The 21,525-nt window shown below is 45.7% G+C and overlaps 1 long non-coding RNA gene across 1 annotated transcript in view; it reads left to right on the top strand.

The window, feature by feature from the left end:
• LOC145722453 (uncharacterized) overlaps nucleotides 1-16,262 on the top strand; it is a 388,135-nt gene extending 371,873 nt beyond the window's left edge. The window contains exon 5 of the long non-coding RNA XR_014146755.1: nucleotides 14,932-16,262. This is a non-coding gene — a long non-coding RNA (uncharacterized LOC145722453). The remainder of the gene's footprint in view (nucleotides 1-14,931) is intronic.
• Nucleotides 16,263-21,525: the final 5,263 nt, after the last annotated feature.

Genomic DNA, 21,525 nt, shown 5'->3' on the forward strand with positions numbered 1-21,525 from the left:
GGCCCCAGGGGGACCAGAGCCCTTTTGTTTCCACTGAAATCAGGTTGCTAGGCTCCTCAAAGGAGATAGCAGTAGCAACACTTGAGACTCATACTTGTTGGGGGACACATCTCTGATTTCCTCACACATCTTCTGCCTAGACTCTGAGCTGTGGCCAAGTGGGAGACACAGATGACCATCCGCCCATTGTGTCCACATTCCTGTGTGGGTCCCTCCACACCTGTTCTCGTGTGAAATGTCACTAGAGAGTAACAGCGTCCTCTGACGGGCTGTGGTCCCCCAGCACTGGACTTCCTGGTAACTAGAAAAAAAGGAAGGACCAGATGGATGGAGGATCTGGGTTCAGGTACTGGGTCTGTCAGAGCTATGTGACTTGGGCCTGATACATAGTTTCTCTGGGACTTGGTTTCCTGATCTGTAAAGGGCAGAGTCTGGTTGAGGTTCCTCCTGGCTCTTGAGTCCTATGAGTTGCTAGGTTGGGCCCACGGTCATAGGGAAGGAAATGCTGACATCACATTCATCTGCCCTGGAAACCCATGGATAAGTCCAAGCAGGTGGCCCCTTCGATGGAGGACAGTTTCCAAGAGGGGGAAGAATCTTTCTCAGGCTTTGGGTGGGACTCGCTCCTTTTCGACTACTCTAAAGATACTTGGAAGCTAAGTCTGGCATGGTCAGCTGGGACTCTTGAGGTGCGGGAAGTGAAGGTGCAGAGGAAGGACATGCAGATGGGCCTCCACTGCTCAATCGGGCAGACTCGCGCTCTCCAGATGCCACCTCTGCCCCCGCTTTCCCTTGGCTCATCTCGTCTGTTTGAGTTCTTGATCCTGAGCTGTGTCCCATTGGTGTCCGTTATGGCTCTGGAGTAAAATGCAATTTATTTTTCTCCAGCTGGAAGTGGAAGGTTGGTTAATATGAGTAATAACGTCCTTGGTGCTCTGCACTCCCGGGCGCGTTAACTGCCAAGTCAGATCCCGTCTGAAGCAGGAGGCCCTACCGCTCACGCAGGATGTGCAGCAGCTTGGAGGTTCACGATGTATTTTTGAGCCACCTGAACTTTTTCAGAGTGCATTGGTGAGGGAATAAATCTGTGGTCCCCTTCTCCCTAGAGCAGGCTTTTTAACCGTGGCACTGGCGTTTTGAGCCGAATGATTCTTCGTTGAGGGGGTGCTGTGTTGTGCATCGTAAGATGTTGAGCTGCTGTAACGCCCCCCCTCCTGCAGTTAGTGCAACCAAAAATGTCTCTAGACATGCCAACTGGCCCCGGGGGGCAAAATCGCCCCAGTTAAGAACCACTGTCCTCAAGCTACTACCGCTCACACGCTGGGCCCTGTGACACAAGCGAGGCTTTTGAGAGTCCTGGTCTTGTTTTTGATTTCACTTCTGACTCAGCAAAGATCCTAGGGCGATGAGACTCCATAACTCTGTTTATTCACCTATAAAATGGGGCCATCCGTTTTCCTTATTAGGATAGTAATAGATGTTTGTTGAAAACAATTTAGAAGCAGCATTAAAGTATAAAGAAGACAATCTAAAAAGATTTGTCAGCATCTCAACTACCTACAGATAACTATTATTAAGGTGTTTTCTTCCTACTTTTTTTTTTTTAAGATTTTATTTGTCAGAGAGAGAGAGAGCACAAGCGGGGGGAGCGGCAGGGATAGGGAGAAGCAGGCTCCCCGCTGAGCAAGGAGACCAATGCAGGACTCGATCCCAGGACCCTGGGATCATGACCTGAGCCAAAGGCAGCCGCTTAACCGACTGAGCCACCTAGGCGCCCCTTCCTACTTTTTTAATTTGTATACCTCTCCCCTCCCATGCCACATAGAGACCAAATCAGGATCATATCAGAATATAAGGCAAACCATTCTTGGGAAATGTGATTCTTAACAGACACATAGAAGGCCATCTTATGAATGCCATGTATTTCATTTAATCAATTTTTGGTTTATGGCATTTATCGTATCAATTTCTTACGCCAAGAGCTAATACTGGGATAGCAACCTTGTGCATGAGTCTTTGTGTGCAACTCTGATTTCCTTAGGATAATTCCTAGAAGCGGAATTGCTGGCTCAAAGGGTGGGAACATTTTTAAGGCTTTGGGCGTATGTTATCCTGTTGCCTTCCAGAACGGCTGTGCCATTTCGTATCAGCAGTGTATGAGAGAGCCGAATTGGGGCAATCTGTACTTAAACAAAGCTTTCTCCAACACCCCAGGCTTCTGCTGAAGCTGAACAATCCCCATTTGGTTTGTGATATTGCACAAGAGCCCTGAAAGCACAGTGGTGGTCTGCTGTCGGGGTACAGCTGGGCAGAACGTGTACTGACCAGGATGGGTGACAGATGGCATATTTTAGAATTATCGACGGAACTAAGACCCAAGACTAGAGGGCCCACAGCCATATGAGAATCCTGTCTTTTCGACCTGGCCCCAGGACTGGGGTGTTGTGCTCCGATGAGCCTGTCCTAACCAGTCTTCTGAAGGGGCCGCTGATTTTCAGAGCCTCTGACCCAGACGTGGTTTTCTAGAGTAGGAATCCAGTGGCCTACGTGGAAGGCTTAGAGGGTCACATCTGAGGTGGAGCTGGCTAGAGGGAATTTGACTAGCGTCAGCATTCCCTCCCTGCCCCTCACCTGCACCCTACCCTCTCCCATTCCTCCCCCCAGCCTCCTGGACGCATTCGGGGCACTCTTAGTAGAAGAACATGCAGAAGGTGTAATTTCTCATCTTGACGTGCGCCTGAGATGCTTGAGGTGCTGGGGATAGACTGGGCAATGGGCTGGGCACGTGGCGCCCGAGATACTGGGTCCATGCAGTTGTGGGCATGACCTTGATGGCCCTTCTGGTCTCGGCGACCCAAAGCACTCCTGCCATGGCTGTCTCTGTCTAAGAATGTAGTCACTGTGGGACTGGAAGGTAAACAGAGGCAGGCATGATGCAGTCAGAGAGAGAGAGACAGGTTTTGAGACCTAGGGCTTGCTCCTTTGTTATAGGGGCAGATGCCTGAAGGAAGGTCAGTGTTGGCTCTCCCACAGAGCTGGGGTGACCGCATCTGGGCGAGCACCAGCTTCTAGTCCCTGACCACCTTTCTCTGGCTCGTGGAAGAGAAGATGAAGGTCTCTGGTGAACTGCTAACTGGTGCTCATTAACGGTGATTACACCTCCATCATCAGGTCCTTTGATAATCACGGGAGCTCTCTTATGTGGGAAGAGGGATATTTAAAGCTTAGGGATCTTTCCTTTCAAATTCTTACTTCCGCCCCTAGGGAGTTCAAGGTGTAATAGACATTTTTGGGGGGAGACCCACCCAATGCCAGATTTCCTGAGACTACCAGTATCAGATTCACCTTGTTCTGCAGTAAAACCGAGGGAAAGGTGCCTGAAGTTGTGGGGTGGTGTTTAATCAGTCAATGGTGTTGAACACAATGGCTGTGTTCAAGTTTGAGCTTCATTCCGTAGACACATAATCTATCTTTTAAAATTTTGTATTTTGAACTAATTTTAGACTCATGGAAAAGTTGCAAAAATAGTACAGAGAGATCCCGTACACCCCTCACCCAACTTCCCGTATTATTCACATCTTACGTAACTGTAGTAAAATGATCAAAACTAGGAAATTAACATCCATACGATACTGTACACTGCAAGAGATGCCTTATTTAAATGTCCTCAGTTTTCCACTCATGTCCTTTTCCGGCTCCACCGGCCTCCCTAGGATCCCACCACGTTACATTTAGTTCTTATCTCTCTGTCTCCTCTAATTTTTTTTTAAACAGTTTTTCAATCTCTCCTGGTGTTTTATGATCTTGACACTTTTGAAGAGTGTTGCTCCGTTATTTTGAAGAATGTACCTCAGTTTGGATCGTCTTGTTTCTCGTCGCTGAAGTGACAAGATTACCACAGAGATGACGTTGTGCCCTCAAGTGTGGATCACTTGGTTGGGTGGTGTCTGCCGAATTTCTCCACTATAAAGTTACTATCTTTCCCTTTATAGTCAATAAAAATCTTGGAGATATACTTCAAAGCAATGCATATTCTTTTGCTCTTCCAGCTTGTGACTGCTAATTTCGGCATCCATTGGTGGATCTTGTTGGTAAGAGTTGTTTGTGGTGTTTGCCTGATGGTGCTTTTCTATTTCTGCATGTATGAACTGTAGAATACTATCTACTATAAAGTAGAGCTAAAGACATCGTCTTGATGGGATCTATTATTCCTTGATTAAGTCTTCATTCAAGAGCAGGAGCTCTTTCCAAAATGTGATCTATTTATCTTTACACCTCTGTATATTAGTTGCCTATTGGTACTCTCGGAAAGTTTGCAAAAACAGTACAGAGGGTTCCTGTACACCCCTCACTGACTCCCCCTAATGTGAACATGTTACACAGCCATAGTAGAATTAGCACAAGTAGGAAATCACCTACTTTATGGGAAGGCTATTACAACAACTAAGCAAGGGATGCTGGTGGCCTGGACCAAGTGGGTAATTGGGGAGGTGCTGAGAAGTGGCTGGAGTCTGAACATATTTCGAGGTAGAACATACAGGCTTTGTGAAAGGACTGGATGTGGAGTGAGAGGAGAGACGAGGAGTGCACTTTGGCGCCAAGATGTTTGACCTGAATGACTGGTCCTGCCATTTCTTGAATTGGGGAGGGTTACAAGAGCCAGCCAGGCAACTGTGCCCATCAACTGACAAACTCCCCTTTTCTCATCACCTCCCCAATTATCCACTTGATCCAAGCTGCCATTATTTCTTGCCTTGTTGTTTTAATAGCCTCCAAACTGGTCTCTCTGTTTCTACCCTTACCACTCCCCCACCCCCCACCCACCCCGCAGTCAGTTCTGCACACAGCCACAAGATTGACCAAAACATGAAAAATCAGCCAGCTCATATGATTCTTCTGCTCGGAGCCTCATCTGGCTCTCTTTGTCACCCAGAGCAAGGTGACTAAAGGCCCACGTGCATGTTCTGGTCCATTATCTCTGACCACCCCCCCTCTCCCGCCCCGGTCTGCCTTCTCCCTTCATTTCTCCCTCTTCACTACTCACGGTCCTCCTCGTTGTTTTCTGAACCTGCCAGGCTTCTTCCAGCCTCTGCACTTTTGTATTTGGTGTCGGCTCTGCTCTGTGGTTGTATTCGCCCTATGCTTCACCTAGAAATCTGCGTGCCTGTTCCCTTACTTCCTTCACTCTTCAAATGTTACCTCCTCAACGAGCACCTCTCAGGCCATCCTATCTGCAGTGGCATCTCCTGTGTCACTTCCTGTCCCTCTTTCTGTTTTATTTTTCACCTTAGCTCCTATCATTATCTAACATTCCTGGATATTTTACTGCTTTACCCTCTAAATGTCTGTCACCTTCCCCCCAAATTACGGACTCCAGGAGGACAAGGATTTTTGTCTTTTTTGTTCTCTGCCACACCTCTCCTGTGTAGAATAGTGCCTGGCAGATATCAGGTGCTCCATAAATACTCGTGGAATGAATGAACATCTGCTTTTAGAGTTGGGCTGTGTATTTATCAGTGCTGTCTGAGTATACAAGCATTACACTTTATAGTTAAGCAGACAAAAAGAATTTTAAGACATGCTCTTTGTCTTTACGTTGCTTAGAATTTGGTTGGGGTAATAAGATAACCATGTGTGAAAAGATGACTCATGGTATCATCCTCATGAGCTATAAATGTATATTATAAATACCATATAAGGCCCAGTGGTAGGTACAAGGGCAAACAAATATGTAAGACAGTTTCTTCTTTCAAGCTCTCCTAGCCTAACGGTGCTGACCCAAAGGAAAACAAGCTCTACCCAACTGGATGAGCCAAGTGCCTGCTATACGGTATGGATGCGCTGGGGGTGGGGGCTTTCATCAGCAAGACCAGCAGCCGCGGGCTACATGGAAGGTCTCACCATAACACCTTGGCTCTAGAAAAATCCAGGGAATCCGAGAGGTCTCATGTAGCCAGGACACAGGGTGTGAGGGTGGGGAAAAGGCAGAAGATGAGGCTAGCAAAGTAGGTCACGGAGAGGTGGCGAAGGACCCTGTGTGCAGTGTTCGAGTTTGAGCTTCATTCTGTAGGGGGTGAGCAGCCCCTAAAAAGCGCCAGAAGAGGGGATTGGCGTGGTACCCTGTGGTATGGGAGCACATCCGATGACAGAGAGCACTGAAGGTAGGGAGGGCAGTGCAGAAGCACCTGCAGTAGCCCAGGAAAGATGACGAAGCCCAAAGCACAACGGAAGGTGTAAAAAAAGAAAGAAGCGAATGGATTGGAGAGCCAGTTTGAAGGGACAGTCGGTACATCTAGGTGAAGATTTACATGTGGGGTAAGGGAGGATTTATTGCAGGCAATGCTGAGGCTTCTGACTTGAATGACTGCATGGTTCTCAGAACACGGAAGGGTAGGGCTGGAGGTTAGGAGTGCAGGAGTGGGGAGGGTGGAGGTGATGGGAGAGAGAAGGAGGTCCAAGCTGTCATCCTGGGAGGTCTGCTCTGACCTCACTGAGTTCCCTGATGTGCTACAGAATTTGTATGGTTGCTGAACCAGGGGGATGAGAGTCTGTCCCCCAGGCTGACTTCGCGAGCCCTGGGTCAGAGCCGCTATTCTCCCCACTGCCTCCAGGTTCGAGGAGCAGCACGGACAAAGCTAATCCCGGCAGCAGGCAGGAGGAGGTGTGGCGCCTGGGGAGCATCTCTGGGGCCTCCGAAGGGAGCCGACAGGGAGCAGGAAGGAGGCTTGCAGAGCCTGGGAGCCAAGTTCAGCTCAGCTCTATTTTGGGTGACAACATTTACAATGTTCCTTCACCCAGAATCATTCCGCCTGCCTGCCCGCCTTCGGTGTTTCCAGCTGATGGGTTCTCATGCCTCCTTAACAACTGGCTTGGTTCAGGGGCTCCCTGGTTCCCTAACTGCTGCCCTCCAGGCCCGTCACCATTCAGCAGGATGCCCGAGGCCCTGGGGTGACCAGAATACCAAACTTGGTCACCCCAGGCTCTTCAGCAGGGGAACTGAGAGATGCAGAAGCTGGAAGCAAAGACGGATGGGTGGGGAGGGCGAATGGCAGAGTTCAGGCACAGAGGTGTGTAGGCAATTGACTTTTCACTTCCTCTGAGACACCAAGTTACGGAGAGAGGAAATGCTTGATAAACGGGAATATTTTGTGTTTCCACATCTCTTGTCTAAGAGCCTCCTGGCACAAGATCTGGAGTCTGCTGCTGTCCCAGATTATCCCCTTATCAAACCCATGGACATTTATAGGTCATGTTTAGGGCTTTGCAAATAGAGTGTGCAAGGGACAAGCATCATTCTTTTATAATTAAAAACTTAAGGGTGTTACACGTTCATTATAGAAATAGGTGAGAGTAGTATAAAGAAAAGAGTCAGAGTGACCCATGATCCCATTACTCTGAGGGAACTATGGCTAATGGTTTTGATAACCCGTCTTTTCCTGCACACCCATGTGTGTATTTCCTGGGTGTGTGTGGGTGGGGGGGCACACGTACATGTCGTCTTTCCCCAGGCTTCTTTGAATGGGTACAGAACGGGACACAGGCTCTCAGCCCCAAAGTGTTCTCACCCAGAATGTATTTCCCATGTCGTCTGGGAGATTTCCCTCCTACGACTCTCCTTCTTTTTCCAAAATGAAATCATGCTCCTTGTAAAAGACTGTTGGTTCTTCCAGGAAAGGGTGATGTTTGGCAGAGCTCAGCATGGGACGGTGTGCAGTGGGGAAGATGAAATTGAGGTTGTATCATAATCTTGCCTGCTGAATAATGATTCCAAGGAGCCACAGAGCACCAACAAACTTTGGGTCCCTTTCCTCTGTGAGCCTTGCTTAGGAGGGCAGCAGCGAGCTAGATTTGCCATCCAGTTGAGTAACGAGAACTGGTGGTGCGCAGAGAGCCAAGAACTACGAGAAATCTTTTCAGAGTAATGTGTCATCCCTTGAATAAAAGATGCCAAGTCACCCCCAGAACTCTCTAGCCAGCTTGTAAGCACCAGATTCTCTGCTGGTGTTTTTGGTGTGGGTTCACCTGAAAGCAGAATCTGAGGTGAGGACTTGGACACAAATAGTTTATTTGAGAGGAAATGCCACGAAGCAGGAATAAGGGGACAGCGTGAGTGGGGGGCGGGGCAGGGGAGCAGGGAAGGCCAACATGAGGGTGTAGTACTTAGGGATCCTACCATGGCCAATGGGGACTCAGTTCTTCCAGCACTTTCCGGACATCACAGAGTGCCTCGTGGAATCGTGTGCTGGCAGGATGCACAGCTGGAGCATTTACCCACTAGCTCCCATTCCCCACTGACTGGGCATTGTCCTCATGTGTCAACAAAGACCCCAAGGGGCTATGGGCTTGAGGTGGGACCCTGTCAGCAGGAAGTAGGTCTGAGCTCACACAGAACAGGAGGGCGGAAATCAGAGGTGGGCCAAGGAGGTGTGGTGTGGAGCTTGAATGCCTTCTGCTACAACCTAGAAATCTAGAATCCTTCTTGGTTTCACTGATTTGAGCAAGTTCCCTCAACTTTCCCCTGTCTTAGCTCCTCTTCCTATCTTCCCCATTCCTGCATGTCTCTGTTCTTACCCCATATTCCAAGTGACAGTATATTTCTTTGACTCTGGATGGCAGATGCTGTTTGTTTTATTTTTTAGTAACTCCCAAATTCTGAAATCCTTAGCCGTAATTCTTATTGAGCCTTGTCAAGAGCAAGGGTTGGGCCTCCTGAGAATTTCCCCCACCGGAGGCGGGGGCTGGGGGGGGGAGGGCGGGGGCCCCCTGCAGTTCCCCACAAGTGACTGAGTTCTGCTCTTCTTGCCGCATCACCGCTTGAGACCAGAATTGGAGGAAAACAGGGATGGGGAGAGTAGAAGGAGGAGACAAGTTATCTTGAGCTGCTGTCCTCGGCTGGGGGGGTGTGGGGGCCTCCAGTTTGGCTATGGAGCAGTTCCTGTGGGACTCTGCTGTGGGACTGGTCTGCCAGGAAACCCTACCAATATCTGAGTGTACCTGAGATGGAGCGATGGCTGGCTTTCCAGGGCTTTCTTGGCTTCTGGTTTGGTTTAAATATATAAGTATTGACCACAGTGAGGACATTTCTGCAGCCCTCTGAGGCTTTTTTAGAACCGTGTTCTGACCTTTTGGCTTTTTTGTGGGCAGCACTGGGATTAGTGTGTCAATCTCCGAGTATAGAAACTAGAGGCCCAAAGGGGTTGAGTGATTTACCGGAAGCTGTGTCATTTTTCCCTGGTGGCGGAGCGCTCTAGAACCTGGGCCTCCTGACTTCCTCCTTGAGTTCTTGACTCTCCACTCTCCACCTCCCTGCTAACCCCTGCCCACCAACACAGAAACTCAGCGTTTTATTCCTGGCTCTGTCTCTAACTTCAGACTTCTAGCCAGATTGTAGCTCTGTGGGGACAGGGCCTGTGCTTTATTTCTCACATAACTCACTGCTCTTAGCCCAGGTCTAGGCAGTGCAGGCGTTTAACAAAAACTCCCTCATGTCCCTGGAGGTAGAATGCTCTGAGTAACTGAGCACCAAAAGCGAGGATTAACTTTGGCCCCTCACCAGGTCGGATCTAGCCCACCGCACTCCATAGGCTCATTTATCGGGAGCCCTTGCTTGGAAGTTCTGCCTTCTCACTAAATAGGATTCACCTGCTACCTTTTTCTAGGCGTTCGCTTCGTTCCCGGGCAAAGGGAGGGCATCCTCATGGACCACCGAGCCCTTGCTCCGGGGGGCTGACTTCCATCTATTTCTGCTGTTTGGCACATGATGCCCCCCATAGCAGAGGTGCCCTGCTGCATCTGTCCTTCGCCCAGGATTAGGCAGTGCTGTTGTCCCTGAATCTTTGGGGGCAGGTCTGCTTTGTTAACCTCTCTTCTCCTCCCTCCTTCACTAAAGAGCATGGAAAGTGCTGACTGGGGACGGAGGTGACTTGCTGCTTAGACAGACACCCTTAGAGCAATGCTGACAAACCATGTGTCAGATGGTCTTTGTAAGAATATTCCATTTATTCCTGTTGGTCTTTGAGTTGTCAGAGCTTTGAGTGGTTAGGGCCAAGGAGGCGAGGTGGGGTGCTGAGCTCCAGCAGTGCCTTTGGATGGGCAAAGGAAGTGTGGGCTCTTTAGCCTGTTCCTCATTCCCAGGCTCTACCCACAACCCCTGATTAAAATTAAAAGAGCTCCACCACCCCCACCCCCCACACACACCATTTCCCATCAGACTTTTAAATGAAATAATTTAACAAAGATTATTGAGTGCTAATCACAGGTGCCATCATTTGGGGACTACAAAGAAGTGTTCAGTGGGTTCTCTGCCTTCGAGCAGCTTCTGGTATAATTGAAGAGACAAGGACACACGATGAAGACCAGGCCAGGCAGGTTTGGAGTGCCAAACGAAGGGCACGACCGCTGAGGAGGAGATCAGAGTACTTGGAAGGGAGAGGAAGCACTTTAGATTGATAGGGACAAGAGAAGCCTTCCTGGCAGAAATGAGATTTCAGTCAGATCCCTGAAGTCACACACTTTTCTTTTTTTTTTTTTTTTTAAGATTTTATTTATTTATTTGACAGAGAGAGAGATAGTGAGAGCAGGAATACAAGCAAGGGGAGTGGGAGAGGGAGAAGCAGGCTTCCTGCCGAGCAGGGAGCCTGACTCGGGACTCGATCCTAGGACCCTGGGATCATGACCCGAGCTGAAGGCAGACGCTTAACAACTGAGCCACCCAGCCACCCCACACACTTTTCTTAGAGTAAGTGTTAGAGGTATATCCTTTTGGAGTAGGACTTTATTGCACATTTTTAACACATTCACCACCAACAACGTTAGGATCCTAGGGATGAGGTTATCAAGATCCTGGATATTCACCATAGTATTGTTTATAATAACCAAAGATTGGGACCGACCTAAATATCAAACAAGGGGACATTGGTTAATTAGACTGTGGTCTCTAATAGTCCCCATGTTGTGGAAAACCAGGCAACCATCACGCATCGTTTATGCAGAATTTTACTTATTTACATCAAAAAATGTTCACAGTGAATTGCTCAGTGAAAAAAAAAATTAGATTCTAGAATAGTATGTCCAGTATGAGTTCATTTATATTTGTTAATATAATAATGTGCTAAAACATGACCGTTTCATTCATCTTCTTTTTGCTTATCCCTTTTATGATTTTTGCTACATATGCATTAACTAGTAAATAAGCTAACTTCTGGGGGCACCTGGGTGGCTCAGTCGGTTAGGTGTCTGCCTTCGGCTAAGGTCATGATCCCAGGGTCCTGGGATCGAGCCCTGCATCGGGCTCCTTGCTCAGCGAGGAGCCTGCTTCTCCCTCTCCCTCTGCCTGCCTGCCTGCCTACCTGTGATCTCTCTGTCAAATAAATAAATAAAATCTTTAAAAATAATAATAATAAAATAAAAAATAAAATAAAATAACTTCTGATGTTTTCCCTTTTTCTAGGTACCAGAGTTGGAACGTCCTATAGCCATTGTGGGGGGACAGGTCCAGTGGGGTCACATGTCCCTTATTCTGTGGGGACAGGCCCTTGGCTCACTCTGGTCCTCAGTTCCTGAAAAGACAAGTTAGCTGGCCGGGAATGGGGGGCACTGGGCAGCCGGCTTCCTTCTGGTTCAGAGAGCCATGTCTGGGAGGAAGCACTAAGTGTTCACTCTAGTTCTGGAAGCCTGCGTACTTCCTAGGCACGCGGCAGCTGAGGCTGAGTTGCCCTGTCGGCGTATGTGGGAGCCATATTTTTTAAGTCCAGCCTTCTTCGTGCTTTGTATTTTAGTCAGGGAATCACTGCTGCCCACTGTCTAGCTAATTACAGTGCTGGGAAGATTCTGAGCCTCTCTGGGAGAAGGTTACGAGACAAGAGTGACAGAATCCATCTCTTCGCAGTAGCGGTGGGGGACAGGGTCTCTGTTCCCTGAAAAGCTCCTTCAGATGACCTATTTGGTCTAGACTCTGTCTGTCTCAGTAATAGCTGTCATCTGAATGTCACATTAGGAGATTGGGTGCTTCCTTTTCCTTCCCCGTCAGCAGGTTTGAGATTAATGTGTACTATATTCTAATTTGAATGCTAATTAGTGTTTTTAAAATCCCCTTTTTATCACCTCATTTCCCAAAACTAAAACCTTCCCTCTCTTCTCATTGCCTCTAGGCTCAAGTCCAGACTCCTCCGCCTGGCATCCAAAGGCCTTTCACATTCCGACCCAACCCCCCTTCATACGCCTTATTCCAACTAGTGACCTTCTTAAACCCTCTGTGGTTCGTCAGAGCCAAACCATTTATTCACGGGCCCCCAGTACATTTGCATGCTGACTCCCCTATGCCTCCTCTCTGAACCGTCCTTCTTCATTTTGTGCAAGCCAGTTCTCCTCTTCTTTCCCGGTCCAGCTCCAGTCCTCCCTCCCCAAGTCTTCCCAGACCCCTGGAGTGCACAGGGATCCCTCCTCGGCCCAACACTTTCAGCACGAGGGTCTGTACTGCTTTCTTTGGCATATTTTTAAAAAACTGTGGTAAAAACCAAATAACAAAATTTACCCTCATAACCATTTCTAAGTGTGGTTCAGTAGTGTGAAATCGGCTCGCGTTGTTACGCAACCGATCTCTAGAACTTTGTCGTCTTGCAAAATTAAAAACCCTATACCCATTACACACCAAGTCCTCATTTCATTTTGCTTGGCATTTTATCAAGGACCGTGTTGCAATTTCATAGATGCCGAACTGTATCTTTCAACCAGCATTCAGTGGGCGCCAGTGTTCCAGGCAAATCCTTAGTAGGTTCGAGGGAAATATGAACTGGAGGAGACACAGCCACCAAACGTGAAGAGTTCACTTGATCATTTGTCTATGTCTCCTCCCTCCCTCAACAGGTGATAAGAGAGGGACCTCCCTATGAGCCACAACAGTTCCTTTTTTGGGAACAAGGCAGAATATTGTGACTAAATACATGCAGGCGTAGTCCTTGGGTTCCTATGATACCCAGGATAGGGCTGGGTGTATGCTTACTACGTGTTATTTGCTAATTGCATATGCTGATGCTGATTCTTGAGGATTCGAGCAGTCTTTATGTGCTTTTAACTAGACTGTGACTTTTTTAAAGAAAGAATTTTGTGTGTTCTTTCATCATAACAAGGTTACTTTTATTGTTTTGTCTTATAATAAACATAATATGCGCTTGTCAACGAAATTTTAAAAAACCGAAAATACAGACAAGCTAAGAACATCAATACCAGTAATAGATAGAGTCTCACTGTCCCAGAGATGACTGCTGCTAATTCTGTGCTTCTGTCCTTCTAAATATTTGACTCTTCAGATTCAGACACACATACAGATGTATTTTTTAACAAAAATAAAATCCTATCATGGATTTTATTTTTAAATAAAATATAAAAAATAAAATATGCTCCTTTGATCTGCTTAATATGGCTTGAATATCTTTGCCTGTCAATAAATTCCTTTAATATGCCAGGCACCAGTTGAGACATTAGGAATAAAGCAATGAACAAAACTTGCTTAAAGCTTGCATTGTGGGTTGAGATGAGGGGTTGGGGGGGGGATGACAGTAAAATGAACCAACAAACAGAATAATTCCAGATACTGATAAGGGTTATTAAAACCACGTGAGAGTGACAGGGGAGCTTCCTATGTAGAGATAGGGGGAAGAACATTCCAGAAAGAGAGAACAGCTAATACAAGGACCAAAGCTTGGGAATAAACTTGGCACGTTTGAAGAACCATAAGAAAGCGAGGGTGGCTAAAACAGTGAGGAAGAGGGAAATTTGTGTATTGAGTCACAGAGGTAGATGTAGATGGAACTTTTTATAGGGCCTATGTTGGGCGTTGTAGACTATGGTCAAAAGTTTGGATTTTATTCTAAGGTCAGTGAAAAGCTGTTGGAGGGAAGGGGCATGATCTGATCTGTTTTAGAAATATTGCTCTCCATAAATGTAATTTTTCTCATTAACAGATTAAAAGAGACAAAAACCCCACATAATCATTTCAGTAGATTCGAAGAAAACTTTTGATAAAAATCAACACCCAGCAGAGGAAAACAACACACAAGTGATCTGGTGTCTTCACCGAGTAGATTGTGAGGAGGTGGAGGGAAAGGATTCAAAAGACATATTTCAACATTAGGTAAATGCATGTTACTAAGTGAAAGAACCCCAATCTGAAAAGGGTACATACTGCATGTTCCAACTATGTGATATTCTGGAAAAGGCAAAACCATGGAGGCAATAAAAAGATCAGTGGTTGCTAGGGGTTGGGTGGGGAAAGGAATGAATATGCAGAGCACAGAGGATTTTTAGGGCAGTGAAAATACTGTGTACGATACCATCATGATGGATACATATTATCAACCATTTGTCCAAACTCATAGGATATACACCACCAAGAGCGAGCCATAATGTAAACTACAGACTGTGAGTGATAATGATATGTCAGTGTAGGTTTATCACTTTCACAAATGTACCGCACTGGTGGAGGATGGTGATCGTGGGGAGGGCTGTGCATGTGTGGGGGCAGTGGGCAGACGGGAACCGTCTGTACCTTCCCCTCCATTTTGCTATGATTCTAAAAACTGCTCGAAAAAAGTAAAGTCTTAATAAAAAAATAAAAACTGAAAAGATTGAAAAAAAATTAGGCAAAACTAGGGGTGCCTGGGTGGCTCAGTTGGTCGAGCGGCCAGCTTTTGGTTTTGCCCGAGGTCACGATCTCGGGGTCCTGGGATTGAGCCCCACTAATGGGCTCTGTGCTTAGTGGGGCATTTGCTTGTGGATTCTCTCCCTCTCCCTCCCCCGTGCCCCCTCCCCCTGCTCGTGCTCCCTCTCTCTCTCAAATAAATAAATCAATCTTAAAAAAAAAATTAGGCAAAACCAAACCATAGTGTTTAGAGATTCACGTTTTGATGATAAAACTACCCCTCAGAAAGTAAGGAGGTGAGGGCGCCTGGGTGGCTCAGTTGGTTAAGCGACTGCCTTCGGCTCAGGTCATGATCCTGGAGTCCCTGGATCGAGTCCCGCATCGGGCTCCCTGCTCGGCAGGGAGTCTGCTTCTCCCTCTCCCACTCCCCATTTGTGTTCCCTCTCTCGCTGTGTCTTTCTCTGTCAAATAAATAAATAAAATCTTTAAAAAAATAAATAAATAAATAAATAAATAAAAGAAAGTAAGGAGGTGATTACCAAAAAGTCAGGAGAACAGTTACTCTTAGGTAGGAAGAGAGAAGGGCCTATAAATTGAGGAGAGACACGTGGCAGGCTTTTGGGGTGGTTGGTTTTGTCTCCTTTCATGAATGGTGGTCACAACGGTGTTAGTCTTATAATAATTAAGCTGTATATTTGTTTTGTGCTGTTTTCTGTATTTGTGTTATTTTAGCTATAAAAAAAAGTTTTAAAAAACTCAACAGCCACTCATGATAAAACGGGATGAAAGGGAACTTTTTTCCACCAGATAAGAGTGACTATAAAAATACTAGAGTAAACATTTTCCTAAATGGGGGAAATGTTGCAAGTTTTCACTTTAAGACCAGGATTGAAGCAAATATGCTCGTTGTCGCCAGTGCAAAAATTCAAGAGAAAGAAATGAGAGGCATAAGAATTAGAAGAGAGGAAATAAAAGTCATTATTTGCATTATGTGTCATTATTTGCATAGAAAACTCCGAACAATATACAGATTATTAGAAATAGAATTTGGCCAGTTAACTTGATATAAGATTAATATGTAAAAGTAATTTGCATTCTGTATACCAACAACAAGCTAGAAAACATCAAGAGAAGATGCATTAAAAATACTGTCAGAGAACATCGAATACTTAAGAATAAATCTAACAAAAAGTGTACAAGTTATCCACAGGGAAAAAAAAGTGTGTAATTTCATTAAGAGGTATTAAAAAGAGAACTAAATAAATGGAGCGAGATACTACGCTCCTAGGCTGGAAAACGTAATACACGTAAAGATGGCAGTTCTTCATTTCTCCTCTATTTGACCTACAGATTCCAATGAAAGCCCCAACAGGGTTTTTCCTATTATTTGATAGGGATTCTGAAATTTTGAAGACAAAGTAGAAAGAAAAGACTTGCTCTGCCAGCCACCAGGACTCAGTATGAAACTAAGGTGATCAAGACGGTGTGGTCTTGGCACGAGAATAAACAAAACCACCAATACAGTAGGTTATAGGGTTCAGAACCAGATTCACACAGATGGGGAACTTTGGCATATGACAGAAGTGGAATGTTAAATCAGTAGGGAAATAAACTATATAATAAATGGAACTTGAAAAAAATTCATATGCAAAAAGGTGAAATTGGATGCCTGCCTTACACCATATGCAAACATCAACGCCAGATGGTTTAAGTATTGAAATATAAAAAAACCCCACAACTTTAAACCTTTTAGTAGGTAACGTAGGTGATTATCTTTTAGAATTTGAGTAAGGAAGGATTCTTAAATAAGACACAGGAACGATTGACTACAAAATAAAAATAGACAAGTTTGGCCATAGTAATATTAAGAATTTTTATATATCAAAAGGCACCTTAAAGAAAGTGAAAAAGCAATTTATAGGCTGGGAAAAGATCTTTGCTGCACACATAACCAGCCAAGGATTACTGTCAGGGATGCACACAAACCATATCAAGAAATTAATAAGAAAAGCCCCAAATTGGGGCACCTGGGTGGCTCTGTCGGTTAAGTGTCTGACTCTTGATCTCAGCTCACGTCTTGATCTCAGGGTCGTGAGTTCAAGCCCGTGTTGGGCTCCACGCTGGGTGTGAAGCCTATACTTAAAAAAAAAAAAAAGCCCAAATGACCCAGTTTTTAAAAATGGACAAATGACATTAACAAGCATTTCACAGATCAGGAAACACTTAAGATCAACAGGAAGAGATGTTCAACATCATTAGTGATCGGGGAGGTACAAATTAAGACGACAACTAGAAAATTTCTAGCACCCATTTAAATGGCAAAAATTGAAAAGTTTTATAATACCAGGTGTCAGAAAGGAATTGCAGCACGGGATCTTCAAAATTCCTGATGGAAGTGTAAATTGTTGAACAGGTAAAGTTCAACATCCACATACCCTGTAATGCAGACATTCCACTCCTAGGCCTATGTCCAAGAGGGGCTCTTGCACATGTACAATAAAGGACACGGGCCAGACTGCATTATTTACAATAATAAAAACCTAGAAAGTCTCACATGCCTGTCGATGAGAGATTGGATAAACTAGTTCTATAAACACAATGGAATATTAGACAGCAATGTAAATGAATGAACTACAGTGATATGCGACAATAAGCATGAATCTTAGCAGAATACTGTAAGTGCAAAAAATACTGCATACCACATGATGTTCTTTTTTATTAAATTAGAAATAGCTCTAATAAAAACATGCATATTTAGGCATTCTTATAGATGCAACAAGACTACATAAAAAGGAAAGCAAAGGATGAGGGCTGCCTGGCATGGGAGGAGGTAAGGAGATAGGGTTGCCCGGGGAGCCCAGTGCCTGGTTAGATGCAGGTGATTGTCAGGTTCCTAGCTTTCACTTCAGGTGGTCGATTTACGAGTGCTTATTGTGTTAAAATAGTTACCTAGGTAGCCATTTGGCAAGCTAGCCAGCTCTGGCTGCTATGTGGAGAATGGGTTGAAGGGGGTAAAAGTAGAAGCAGGGTGACCAACTAGGAGGCTGGTTAGTAGTCCAGGGGAAGGGTGGTGCTTTGTACCCGGCTGGTGGCAGTTGCGATGGAGAGTAATGGACAGAGTTAGAATATATTTGGGAGGTGATAGAAGACTTGCTCTGATGGCTTAGAGGTGGGAGGTAAGGAATATTCTATCCTATGAAGCTAACATAATTTATTTAACAATCAGCTCTTGTCATCTCGGTTGTTCACAATATTTTTTGCTCCATAAAAAGGTCTAAAATGAATATCCTTATAGCTTAGTGTTCATATATCTAAAGTAATTTCCTAAGGGCAACTTCCAGAAGTGAAATTGTTATACTGAAGGATATGTGCATTTAACAAGGCTCGTGATACGTATTCCCAAATTACCTTCCTGAAGGGTTGTAGTGCTTTAGCTACCACTAGCAGCATGAGGTCATACCCATCCTTCCTTTTTTTCTCTGTCCAGAGCTCTGTATTCAGAGTGGTCTCACTGGCAGTAGGGGGGAATGTGTATCTTTCTAGCAATTTCCCCTGGAATGATTTTTGTGGCCAGGACCCTAACCATCCAGAGAACATTTCTCTGCTTCCTTCAGTGGGCAGCCTTAGGGCTTTGGATTCCTGCATTTGGTCCTTCTACGGAGCATACAGTCTCGGATATGAGATGGCATAATCTCTTCCTTGGGAAAGGCTCCTTACCACGTGGATCAAGGAGAACTCTCCCTTCTTTGATGCCTAGAGTCTTCCACTCAGACTCTGCCTACCCCCAACCCTCAAAGAGCCCTGGGGATTTCTAACAAACCTGGCAGTTTTTCTGAGTCATTTGGGTAAACGTTAAGCAGGCATATAAAAGAATTAATCAATTAATTACTCAAGTTCATGTCCCCTCAGAGCATCTGGAGCCGCACTATCCAAATATAGTAGCCCCTAGCCACAGGAGGCAATTTAAATTAATTAAAAATAAATAATTTTAATTTCAGTTCCTCAGTTACACTAAACATTTCAAGTGCTCAGTGGCCACACGTGGCTAATGGCTATCATATTGAACAACACGGATCTGGAACATTTCCATCATCATAGAAAGTTCTTTTGGACAGCACTGCAGAAGTTGGGTTACTCAGGATATGTTCTTAGGTGTCCTTTTATTTTTTATTTATTTTATTTATTTGTGGGGGGAGAGAGAGAATGATCGTGTGCGTGCACAAGAGTGGGGGGGAGGCGCAGAGGGAGAGGGAGGATCCCAGTACCCGGAGATCATGACCTACGCTGAAGGCAGACACTTAACCAACTGAGTCACCTAGGTGCTCCCACAGGGGTCCTTTTAGATGTAGGATTGGAATGCTCAGTGAGGGTAGGTGGAAGTTATTGGTATCAGCATGACTTGCTAGGTAGATAGTTCCTTGCTGATCTGGAAATCTGTTCTTATTATATCTAGGTTCTTTTTACCGGTTCCTCTCTGTCCTTGAGCAGGGGACTCTAGTTCTGTGACAGTTATGCCTTAAGAACTGTGTGTATGTATATTTTATAAGAGAAATCTGATTTTTAGTTCATGACATTGACCGACCTAGGCCAAAGCCATTTTCCTCTAGCGCAAGGGCCTGGAAAGGAAATCCCAGGGGCAGCGCCTGACGCGCAGGCCGGCTGTGGTTCTGCCTGGGTTTGTTTGGCTGGAGGGAAGAACGTTATAGCGGAGCCAGGGACTCAGAGTTCTTCATTCCTTCCTGTCACCTCAGTTTCTTCTCACACAGCATGAGAATGACACTGCTCCTAAGCATTCTAGAGTTGCAAGAAAGGGGTGCTTAAGGGCAATGAAGCTCCAGATTCTGTCTTCTTTCTACCATCCTGGGGCTATAATTCGTTAGCGTCTGCCTATGTCCCTTCCCTGCATATGTCCAGACCCTGCTGTGAGAAGCCCTCTTCCCAATGACCTAAATATAGCCCTGGGAGCCCCAAACTCCATATTCTAGTCTTGACTTGTGCACTGACTCATAGTATGAGTCTATGTAAGTCACCTCTCCTCCCAATGGGTCATCAGGGGTGGAGGAAGGATAATGGCCCTGAGTCACCTCCCAGAGAGGAGCTAATTAGGGCTCATTGAGGCAGAGAAGTGGCAAGTTGAAAGAGCAATGGAAGGAGTGGGACTAGAGTGGGCCTCTGAGGAGGGCCCTGGCTTTCTCGCTGCGCAGGCGCTCTGCCTGCTTAGGCCCAGAAGCCGGGATCTATGGTTAGCTTCAGAAGGGCTGTAAACCTCCCTGAATTATGTACAAGAGTATGTGGGTACCGGCCTGCATGCATTTGTCCGCAGGTGGTCCATAACTTTCGTCAGATTCTCGGAGAGTTAAGTAACCCCCAAAAGGTTCTGAATCACTGCCTTAGGAGGCCCCACTCCTTGGCCTTCTTGGGTGCTGAAGAGAGCAGATGCATTCTTGCCTGGGGAGGGGCAGTGAAGTCCTGACGGTCAGATTGCAGCCCCTCTGAGAATAAATGTGCAGAAGGGCCCGCCGGCCAAGTACACACTGAGCCCCTACCGACTGCCTCGCACTAGGGCAGGCCCTTGAGGTGAAATCGAAATGCGTTTTGGCTCCCATCCTCTACCCCTGAGGTCTGATCGTCCCAGATTTTTGGCCCCGAGTGAGGTTGGTGTCTGTGTGGGCACATCCCAGAAGACAAAGGTGGAGTGCCTGTGCTCAAGTAAGGTAAGCTGAGCAAGTCTCCAGGCTGAAGGTAAAAGCCCAAGTTATAGGGAAATGGTCACCTAGGGAGGCCGTGGAGTGCAGCAGAAGGGTCATAAGCTAGGTCTGAGGACACCTGGGTCCGGATCCTGATGTTGACCTTCAACTGCTTTGTGACACTGATTGTTGCTTGGCTTCTCTGCGTTTATTATGCTATCTGTAAAATGGGTTAACTTGCCCTGTCCTAAATACTGACAGTGGCTGTTACGGAAAATAAAAAAGAATTTAACAAAAATTAGCATTTGTTATGTTTTCCTTTTTTTTTAAATATAAATGCCCATTGTCGGAAATATTGAAAACCCAGAAACACATCATGAAAAAAAGAAAAACGACTCACAATTTTACCACGCCAAAATACATCCTCTTGTAAGTCTTGGTATTTCCTTCCAAATTATTTTTCCATGCATATATTTTTTTCTCCTTACTAGATCTTAATATTATAATTTTATATACTACTTTTTCTCACCTATTACTATATGGTGATTATTTACCATATATTGGCCATATATAAATATATGCCATTAATTGTTCTTCAGAAACCTGAATTTTAGGGGCACCTGAGTGGCTCAGTTGGTTAAGCGTCTGCCTTCGGCTCAGGTCATGATCTCCAGGTCCTGGGATCAAGCCCCACGTTGGGCTCCCTGAGCAGCAGGGAATCTGCTTCTCCCTCTGAGTGCCACCGCTCCCCCCCCCCGCCCCGCCGTGTGCACACACTCTCTCTCTCTCACTCTTAAATAAATAAAATCTTAAGAAAAAAAACCCCTGAATTTTAATGGCTGATGTTCTATCATTTGAAAGAACCAAACTTTAAGAAATTTACCCAAGTGTAGGCCATTCATAATGTAGGCCATTCCAAATATTTCCTTATTATAAATAAATGCTTTGTTGAACACCTTTGTATATAAATCTTAGTATTCATTTCTTTCTTTATAATAAATTCTTTTTTTTTTTTTTAAAGATTTTATTTATTTATTTGAGAGAGAGAGAATGAGAGACAGAGAGCATGAGAGGGAAGAGGGCAGAGGGAGAAGCAGACCCCCTGCCGAGCAGGGAGCCCGATGTGGGACTCGATCCCGGGACTCCAGGATCATGACCTGAGCCGAAGGCAGTCGCTTAACCAACTGAGCCACCCAGGCG

The sequence above is a fragment of the Leptonychotes weddellii genome, chromosome 7 (assembly GCF_054177405.1).
Source record: "Leptonychotes weddellii isolate Sample4059 chromosome 7, ASM5417740v2, whole genome shotgun sequence".
In the NCBI taxonomy this organism is placed as follows: Eukaryota; Metazoa; Chordata; class Mammalia; order Carnivora; family Phocidae; genus Leptonychotes; species Leptonychotes weddellii.